Here is a 10805-nt window from a genome sequence, read left to right as displayed (position 1 = left end):
TGATGTAGGCGGGACTAAAACCCGAAAGTTATAGTCCCGCCTCCTTCCTGACTGCTGAATGAAAATCGACCCCTGACAGTCTGTACTCTAAGTTAATTCCTTCCTCTCCGGCTGATTTAGAGATCTCTCCAGAACAGAACGCTGAATGCTGCAACTTTTGACAGCTCGCTTTCTGTGCCGGTGAGATGAGGGACTACCGAGACCTGAAGGAAGGAAGGCTGTAAATGTAAGTAAAACTGCTTTAAACACTTTACACACACCAAACACACTTACCTCTTCACTCATGCACCCATCACTCACCTGAACACCGGACATCTCGAACCTTCCAAGTCCTTCAGCCCGATGGCCTGCCTCACTAACTTGGCATGGTTTGGCGCAGTTGGGAATCCCATACTTCAGCAATAAAAATAGGGATTAGGCTAAAAACTGTCAACTACCTGTTAACAGGCAGTTAATTGGCACTAATCCCCTTCCCGCCTCGGGGAGGCGGGTTCCAGCAGAGGTCGGTTATCCGCCTACTTTGAAACTGGCATGGAGGCGGGTTGGGGGTGGGATGGGTTCGTGCCCCCCGATTTCGAGATTTTAACCCCCCACATGCCTCCAATCCCGCCTCCACGGCCCAATGAAAATCCTGCCCATCGACTTGAAACATTGGGCTGAATTTTAATGGTGAAGGCGGGTCGGGGGGGTGGAGGCGGTTTCCTGCAGGCCCTGCCAAATTTAATGAATGCGAAGCCTCTGTTTCCTACCCGCAGCCAGCCAGATTGAGAGGCTGGCTGACCCGTGGCACTTGGCTGCACAGAGGAGGGAGAGAGGGATCACGTGGGTGCTGGGAACAGCCAGAGGAGCACGGCGGGTGGTGGTCAACAAGATCGTGGGCCGGCCGGATGAGCGGGGATGCTGTCTCAAGAAGATCCGGTGGGGGAGGCCTCATGGGGGAATCGAAGGCCTGTGGGGGGGAGGGAGTGATGAAGGCCCTGGGTGGGGGAAGCCTGGCCGGTGTGATCGGAGGCCTGAGGGTGGCAGGGCTGGGGAGGGGGTGCGGTCGGAGGCCTCATGGCGGGGGACTCTCCAATTGCGGGGGGTGGCGCTAGGCAGGGGCCCTGGATCAAGGAGACCTCCTCGATCCAGCAGTCCTCACCTTGCTTTCGCTGGCAGGTTTCTTCTTCTTCTTCTTAGGCAGTCCCTCGGAACCGAGGATGACTTGCTTCCACATTAAAAATGAGTTTGCAGGTGACTGATGAGTCCAATGCGGGACCTACAGTCTCTGTCACAGGTGGGACAGACGGTGGTTAAAGGGGCGGATGGGTGGGGTGCTTGGGTTGACGTGCGCTCCTTGCGCTGCCTGCGCTTGGCTTCCGCTTGCTCCCGGCGAAGAGACTCGAGGAGTTCGGCGCCTTCCCGGATGCTTCTCCTCCACTTTGTGCGGTCTTGGGCCAGGGATTCCCAGGTGTCGGTGGGGATGTTACACTTTTTCAAGGAGGCTTTGAGGGTGTCCTTGAAGCGTTTCCTCTGCCCACCTGGGGCTCTCTTGCCATGCCGGAGTTCCGAGTAGAGCGCTTGTTTTGGGAGTCTCGTATCGGGCATGCGGACAATGTGACCCGTCCATCGGAGCTGATTGAGTGTGGTCAGAGCTTCGATGCTGGGGATGTTGGCCTGAGCAAGAACACTGACGTTGGTGCGCCTAACCTGCCAATGGATTTGCAGGATCTTGCAGAGGCAGCATTGGTGGTACCTCTCCAGTGCTTTGAGGTGCCTGCTGTACATGGTCCATGCCTCTAAGGCATACAGCAGGGCAGGTATCACTGCTGCCCTTTAGACCATGAGCTTAGTGCCGGGTTTGAGGTCCTGGTCTTCAAACACTCTCTTCCTCAGGCGACCGAAGGCTGCACTGGCACACTGAAGGCGGTGTTGGACTTCGTCGTCGACGTCTGGTTTCGCAAGGTGTGCAAAACCCTACCAGCTAAAGTTAAATCCAAAATGGTAATAATACTGTGGCAATGTGAAGTTATACTGTGGCAATGTGAAGTGTGCTTAAAGAACATTAAATTTGAATAAAAGCTATCATCCAGTTGCACTAATATCCACTTTACACCTATGGAATAGAATACATTTTTAGCACTTATGGGGCGCTACTGTTGACACAAGTAGTAAAAATCAAATTCTGCCTGCTTTGTGTGTAGCAGATGACTGACGTGCAGGAATGATAGCCCTGGTGCTGAGCAATTAGAAGCTGAAAATGTGAATAACTGGGGAATACTTTATTCTTTGATTGAAATTACATATTGAAGTGTTCTGTCTCAATTGGGAATTGTGTATAATGACAGTAACTGGTTTGGTACATTGACATTCCGTGCTTAAACCAGATGTGTATGTTTATCCGCAGTCAATTATATCCCACCTGACAATAGGTTTTGGAAAGCAATAACCCACATTAAATGACTTGATTAAATGTTTTGACAGATTTGATCAAATGTGACAGGTCTACGGAGTCCCCATATGAAAAGCATTTGTCTTACTGCAATTTTAATTTATTGAGGTCTCTGACCTTAATATCCAGTCTCAGAACAATGGCAAATAATCTATTTGTAATGAGGTAGAAGTCAAGGGCAGAGCTGAATAAATCCTCTTGGGTTAAAGTCCATGGAAAAGTAATAGTTGTCATCTGAACTGTAAACGGCAGTGATGTTTGCACAACTGAACTGTGTCTTTGGCATTGCGTGGCCAAGCAATTACAAAGTTCGATGTTGTCGAGCAAGATTGAAGCCTGTGCATCTGCATGAAATGCAACTGTATCAAATCATCCTGAGTACGCCCTGTGTTTATCTGGTTAGCAATTACCCCAGCAAAACTGAAAGTTACCGATCATCTTTCAAAGTCCTTTTGAGTTGTCAGTCAGGTTCAGTATTTGTGTCAGGTTACAATCCATTTCTAACAAATGTAAATGCAATAGTGTATTTTAAAACGATCAAACATCATTTTGTGAGTTATGTTTACTAATTAGTTGATGTCTTGCATACACTGTCAGACAGAGGACAGACTTTCAATATCCGCCTCTCCAAAATGTCAAAACTATTTCATAACCACACAATGATTCCACATCTGATATAAAATGAACAGAAAGAGTGGGGGAGTGGGACTAATTGGATAACTCTTTCAAAGAGCCGGCACAGGTATGATGGGCCGAATGGCCTCCTTCTGTGCTGTAAGATTCTATGATTCTAAGTTCAAAGTAATTGCACATATCTGTTAAGATCGGCGGGGACCCCACATTTCCATCCTTGCCGGATTTTGCCCGTGCTATCACACTCCCCCACACCCTCCCCGACTCCACATTAATAACGGCGGCTCTAGTGTTTTAAAATGCATCAATTTTCTTTCAGTTTGAAGGGCATGCTATGCTTTTGGCCATCTTTTCTCTCAAATATCTAAAGCTGTCCCCGTAACCAGGCTTTTATCTTCTACATTCCAGAAGCTGTACCCTTTAATATATACTGCCCCTGCAGGCTGAGGCCTAACAATGATCCCACATGTAGAATCTGCATACTAGATTTTATGTTGTTTTGTACCGCACCACAAACCTCTCTTTGAAATGGTAGATATTACTACTTAAACTAGATGTTTAGACTAAGCAATTAGTAACTTTATTTACAAACAAATAGCTGGTGTGTGGTAGTGTAGTGGTTATGTTACTGGACTAGTAATCTAGAGGCCTGGACTAATGATCCACAGAATGTGAGTTCATATTTGAGAATTTGAATTCAGATTTTTCAATTTTTCCAGATTAATTAAAAGTTGGATTATCGTAAAACTCCAATTGGTTCACTAATGTCCTTTAGAGAAGGAAACCTGCCGTCCTTACCCAGTTTGGCCTATATGTGACTCCAGCCCTACACCAACATAGTTGACTCTTAACTGCACTGTAAAGTTGCCAAGCAAGCCACTCAAACCTGGGTAACTAAAGATGGGTAATAAATGATGGCATTGCTAGCAACGCCCATGTCCTGAGAATGAATAAAGAAAAAAAAATTATATATATAAAGCAAAAGAAATGGCAAATACCTAAAGAACAATGTTAGATTGGTTAATTTACTAGATTGATTCCTGGGACGAGAGGGCTGTCCTATGAGGAGAGATTGAGTAGAATGGGCCTATATTCTCTGGAATTTAGAATAATGAGAGGTGATCTCATTGAAACGTATAAAATTCTTAGAGGGCTTGACCGGGTAGGTGCTGAAAGGCTGCTTCCCCTGGCTGGAGAGTCTAGAGCTGGGGGGTCATATTTTCAGGATAAGGGGTCAACCATTTAGGACTGAGATGAGGAGGAATTTCTTCACTCAGAGGGTTGTGAATCTTTGGAATTCTCTACCCCAGAGGGCTATGGATGTTCAGTTGATGAGTATAATTCAAGACAGAGATCGATAGATTTTTGGGCACTAAGGGACTCAAGGGATATGGGGATAGTACGGGAAACTGGAGATGAGGTAGAAGATCTGCCATGATCTTATTGAATGGCGAGCAGGCTCGAGGGCCGTTTGACCTAATCCTGCTCCTATTCCTTAAGTTCTTATGTTAGTATAATATAAGCACAGTGAGAATATGCATAATGGGTTAATTATCCTTTGTAAGCACAATTCTGATTTAGTTCAATAGTCTGTATCAAATTGATGAACTAAGCTTTTGTTACTATGTTGTAAATTCAGCTTCCATTTTAAACTCTGGCACAATCTTCTGGCCAGAGTGTTCACAATCTCTCCCAACAGCTTTTGTGATAGCCCCTATGCTTTAAAAGCCTCTTATGTGTTAAGGAAACAATACCTCTGTCAACTGCAGATGTATTGGTTCTCAGAGGAATCAAACACTTTAGTACAACTTTCTGGGTGACATAGGAGACAGTAAACTGGTTGTGCAAGCAATACTTCATGTGTAGATCCAATTAAGGATGGTAGACTCATTGTACAAATACCAAGAGTGCCTGGTGAGAGATAAAATCAATTCACATGTACAAGATGAATGGGCTTATTGGATGATTGTTTTTACTATTGAAAAAAAACACTCTACAGGGGCAAGGTTAACTCACCCTATCCGGCAGGAACAGGGCTGGCCTGCTGCTAGAACTGCTTCAGAGTACTTAGCAACCCCTTCCCGCTGCTTTCTTGCTGACCGCCATTTTAACTGTGCATTTTTGTTTAGTAGGCCAAGGTACCCACCAGAAACAGGCGGGACCCTCATAATTATATGTAAATCAGGGTCCTATGGTGTCATTAGGACTACAATGCAATTTGAATGCAAAATCATGGCAGTCCACCTAGTGCCCAACCCATTAGTAAAATCTATCATATATTGGTCTCAGAGCCACTGGAAGCACTATTTAAAGGGCCATTCAGCTGCACACACAAGAACACAACAACACAAGAAATAGGAGCAGGAATAGGCCACTTGGCCCCTCGAGCCTGCTCTGCCATTCAATAAGATCATAGCTGATCTTGGGCTCAAAGCCACTTCCCTGCCCACTCCCCATAACCCTTCACTCCTTTATCTTGCAAAAATTTGTCTATCTCCACCTTAAATGTATTTAATGACCCAGCCTCCACAGCTCTCTGGGGCAGAGAATTCCACAGATTTACGACCCTCTGAGAGAAGAAATTCCTCTTCATCTCAGTTCTAAAAGGGCGACCCTTTATTCTAAAACTGCCACCGCGTTCTAGATTTCCCCACGAGGGGAAACATCCTCTCTGCATTTACCTTGTCATGCCCCCTCAGTATCATATGTTTCAATAAGATTACCTCTCATTCTTCTAAATTCCAATGAGTATAGGCCCAACCTGCTCAACCTTTACTCATAAGTTGATGTGCCTCAATAATCCCGAGACTCGATGTTAGCGGAACAAAACAAGGCTTTTATTAACTTAGAAGATAACACGCAGTGGAGAGAGGTATCTTCCATCTGGAGCTCTGTAGTACTGGATATGAGGCCAGACTGAACTGGCTTACATAGAGGCCAGGTATGAGCGGAGCCCTACACACAACACATTCCATACATTCCAATATACAATACAATGGTGAGGAGAAACCTGAAACCAACCACAGTCACAGGCAATACAATGGTGAGGGGAAACCTGAAACCAACCACAGTCACAGGCAGTGATGAATGGAATATTTCATCACATTCACCCCTTCTATAGATTTAGTCTGTTCGGGGGATCGGTAGTCCTCTGCGACCGACGTGGCTGTTGTGGTGTCGCGGGTGTCGGCTGGGTGTCCCCGGTGGCCTCCTGGGTCTCTGCCGGGGGTGCCGCCAGGGTTGTTGAAGGGGTAGTTGGTGGGGGTGCCGTTGGTCGATGTTCTTCCGGGGGTGATGAAAGAGTAGTGGGTGGGTAAGAGTTGCTGTGGTCGTTGTTGCTGCTATTGCCGTGGTTGTTGTCGTTACCGGCTGGGGCGACGTCTTTTATTGACACGGTGTCCTCCCTTCCGTCGGCGTGCCGGACATACGCGTATTGGGGGTTGGCGTGGAGTAGGTGCACTGGCTCCACGAGAGGGTCCGTCTTATGGCCCCTCACATGCCTTCGCACGAATACCGGACCTGGGGTGGAGAGCCATGACGGCATGGATACGCCTGAGGTGGATTTCCGGGGAAAGCTAAACATTCGTTCATGAGGCGTGGCATTAGTGGCAGTACACAATAGCGACCGTATCGAATGGAGCACATCTGAGAGGACTTCCTGCCAGCGGGAGATAGGGAGGCCCTTGGTCCTTAGAGCTAGAGTGACTGCTTTCCATACTGTCCCGTTCTCTTGCTCCACTTGACCGTTACCCCGGGGGTTGTAGCTGGTGGTACGGCTCGTGGCGATACCCCTGGACAGCATGTATTGGCGTAGCTCTTCACTCATGAAGGACGCCCCCCTATCCGTGTGGATGTAGCTCGGCATACCGAACAGGCAGAACAGGCTGTTGAGGCATTTAATGACCGTGGCGCTGGTCATGTCTGGGCAGGGGAAGGCGAATGGGAACCGGGAGTATTCGTCCACAATGTTCAGGAAGTAAACATTGCGGTCGACGGACGGGAGGGGGCCCTTGAAATCTAAGCTGAGCCGCTCAAAGGGCCGTGTAGCTTTGATTAAGTGGGCTCTATCAGGGTGGTAGAACCGAGGCTTGCACTCAGCGCAAGTGCGGCAGTTCCTGGTCAGAGACCGAACTTCCTCAATCGAGTAGGGTAAGTTGCGGGACTTTATGAAGTGGAACAGCCGCGTGACCCCTGGGTGGCAGAGGTCGTTGTGGAGGGTCTGTAGCCGATCCCCGGTGGCGCTGGCACACATCCCTCGTGAGAGGGCATCTGGGGATTCGTTAAGGGCCCCTGGCCGGTAAATGATGTCATACTCGAAGGTGGAGAGCTCGATCCGCCACCTAAGAATCTTATCATTTTTGATCTTCCCCCTCTGTTTATTATTGAACATAAACGCTACCGACCGCTGGTCGGTAAGTAGGGTGAAGCGTTTGCCGGCTAGGTAGTGGCGCCAGTGGCGCACTGCCTCCACGATGGCTTGGGCCTCCTTTTCCACGGAGGAGTGTCTGATCTCGGGCCCTTGGAGGGTCCTCGAGAAGAAAGCTACGGGCCGCCCCGCCTGGTTGAGGGTGGCCGCCAAGGCAAAGTCAGACGCATCACTTTCCACTTGAAATGGAGTGTTCTCGTCCACTGCCTGTAGCGTGGCCCGCTCAATATCCTGCTTAATGCTTTTGAAGGCGGCGTGGGCCTCAGCAGAGAACGGAAAAGAGGATGCTTTCAAGAGGGGGCAGGCTTTGTCGGAGTAGTTGGGGACCCATTGGGAATAATAAGAAAATAGCCCCAGGCACCATTTCAGGGCTTTGGGAGTGTTGGGCAGGGGCAGCTCCCGTAGGGGGCGCAATCGATCGGGGTCTGGTCCGATTTCCCCATTCTCCACCACGCTGCCTAGTATGCAGAGGCGCGTGGTGTTGAAAACGCACTTGTCCTCGTTGTAGGTGAGGTTGAGTTTTTGTACGGTTTTCAGGAACCTCTCGAGGTTCGAGTCGTGATCCTGCTGGTTGTGACCGCAGATGGTGACGTTGTCGAGGTAGGGGAAGGTTGCCTGCAAGTGGTGGTCATCAACCATGCGATCCATCTCCCTCTGGAAGACCGAGACCCCATTCGTCACCCCAAAGGGGACTCTGAGGAATTGGTAGAGGTGTCCGTTCGCCTCGAAGGCGGTGTACGGGCGGTCCTCTGGTCTGATAGGGAGCTGGTGGTACGCTGACTTGAGGTCGATGGTGGAGAACACCCGGTATTGGGCGATTTGGTTCACCATTTCTGATATGCGGGGTAGCGGGTAGGCGTCTAGTTGGGTGTACCTGTTGATCGTTTGGCTATAGTCGATCACCATCCGTTTCTTCTCGCTACCCCTTACCACCACCACTTGGGCGCGCCACGGGCTATTGCTGCATTCAATAATGCGCTCTTTCAGGAGCCTGTCTACCTCGGTCGCGATAAACCGCCTGTTCTCCCAGCTGTACCTCCTGCTTTTGGTCGCTATTGGCCGGCAGTTAGGGGTAAGGTTCGCGAATAGCGAAGGCGGCTTTACCTTCAGGGTAGCCAGGCCGCACACTGTGAGGGGCGGCTGGGACCCACCGTACTTGAGCGTGATGCTTTGGTGGTTGCACTGGAAATCCAGGCCCAAGATCACGCTCGTGCATAGATTCTTCATGATTAATACTTTAAAATTATCGTATACAGTCCCGTTAACGGACAATTGTACCGTGCAGTAACCCAGAATGGTCGATGTCTGGGTTTTATCAGCCATAGAGATGGTACCCCGAGTAGGGACCACCTTTAGGGAGAGTTGTTGTGCCAGTTCAGGGTGGATAAAACTCTCCGTGCTTCCGCTGTCAATTAAACATTTAACCCGGCACCCGTTTACCTCGATGTCCACCATTGATTTGGATAGCGGGTGGGGCCTGGTCTGGTCCACTGTGACCGATGCCACTGTAGGGCCCTGATCGAGACAAGATGGCGTCCAAGATGGCCGCTCCCACGGCGCACACGCGGCGGTGGCGGGTTTTGGTTTTCCGCGGGGTTCCCTCTGCACACCTTCCCGAAGTGCCCCTTCTTACCGCACTTAAAGCAGGTGGTGCCTTTCGCCGGGCACAGGTTTCTGGTGTGCTTTGGCTGCCCGCAGAAGTAGCAGTTGGGTCCCCGACGCGTCGCGGCTGTCGTAGGGCTTCTGGGGGGAGAGCGGGGCCCCGACGGTGTCGGGCTGCCGGGCGGGGAAGGTGCCTTCCAAGATGGCGGCGCCCTTGGTGCACACGTGGCGGCGTGGACGGCGCGCGCTGAAGAGTAGGCGTCCGAGTTTCTCTGGGCCACATCCAGGGATCGCGCGGTGTCCGCAGCCTGTTTCAGGTCCAATCCCGTTTTTTCCAGCAGTCTTTGCCGGACGTAAGTGGAGCTGAGGCCTGTGATAAAGGCATCGCGAACAAGCTCGTCGGTGTACACTGCGGCTTTTACATCTCGGCACTTGCAGTCTTTGCCAAGCATTTTCAGGGTGCCTAGGAACTCCTCCACCGATTCCCCAGGTCGCTGTGCGCGAGTGGCGAGCAGATGCCTAGCATACACCTCATTCGTAGGCTGCTGGTAATGCGCCTTTAAGATGTCGCAGGCGGCCAGGTACGTGTCGGCGTCTTGGATGAGGGGGTAAACCCGGTGGCTTACCCAATTCCGCAGAATTCCGAGTTTCATACTCGCAGCGTCCGTAGCGTCTTTGACGGCTGCGGAATTGTCCAGGAAGAATTCCATACACATAAACCAGTGTCCGAAGCATGCTGATGCGTCCAGAGCATGCTGATCCAAATCCAAACGTTCGGGTTTCAGGAGTTGATCCATTGTGTTGAAAAATAAGTTAATAAAATTGATGTGCCTCAATAATCCCGAGACTCGATGTTGGCGGAACAAAACAAGGCTTTTATTAACTTAGAAGATAACACGCAGTGGAGAGAGGTATCTTCCATCTGGAGCTCTGCAGTACTGGATATGAGGCCAGACTGAGCTGGCTTACATCGAGGCCAGGTATGGGCGGAGCCCTACACACAACACATTCCATACATTCCAATATACAATACAATGGTGAGGAGAAACCTGAAACCAACCACAGTCACAGGCAATACAATGGTGAGGGGAAACCTGAAACCAACCACAGTCACAGGCAGTGATGAATGGAATATTTCATCACATAAGTCAACCCCCTCATCTCTGGAATTAACCTAGTGAATCATCTCTGAACTGCCTCCAAAGCAAGTATATCCTTCCTTAAATAAGGAGACCAAAACTATACGTAGTACTCAAGGTGTGGTCTCACCAATACCCTGCATAGTTGTAGCAGGACTTCCCTGCTTTTATACTCCAACCCCTTTGAAATAAAGGCCAACATTCCATTTGCCTTTTTGATTACTTGCTGTACCTGCATGCTAACTTTTTGTGTTTCATGCACAAGGACCCCCAGGTCCCTCTGAACTGTAGCATTTTGTAATCTCTCGCCATTTAAATAATAATTTTTCCTGCCAAAGTGTATAACCTCGCATTTTCCCACATTATACTCCATCTGTAAAATGTTTGCCCACTCACCTAGCCTGTCTATATCCCTTTGCAGATTCTTTGAGTCCTCTGCACAACTTGCTTTCCCACCCATCTTTGTATCATCCGCAAACTTGGCTAAATTACACTCGGTCCCTTCATCCAAGTCATTAATGTAGATTGTAAATAGTTGAGGCCCCAGCACCGATCCCTGTGGCACCCCACTAGT

Source organism: Somniosus microcephalus, chromosome 6 (assembly GCF_052327205.1).
Source record: "Somniosus microcephalus isolate GS21.2 chromosome 6, FLI_Smic_1.0, whole genome shotgun sequence".
NCBI lineage: Eukaryota > Metazoa > Chordata > Chondrichthyes > Squaliformes > Somniosidae > Somniosus > Somniosus microcephalus.
Note: the sequence above shows the minus strand (reverse complement) of the source record.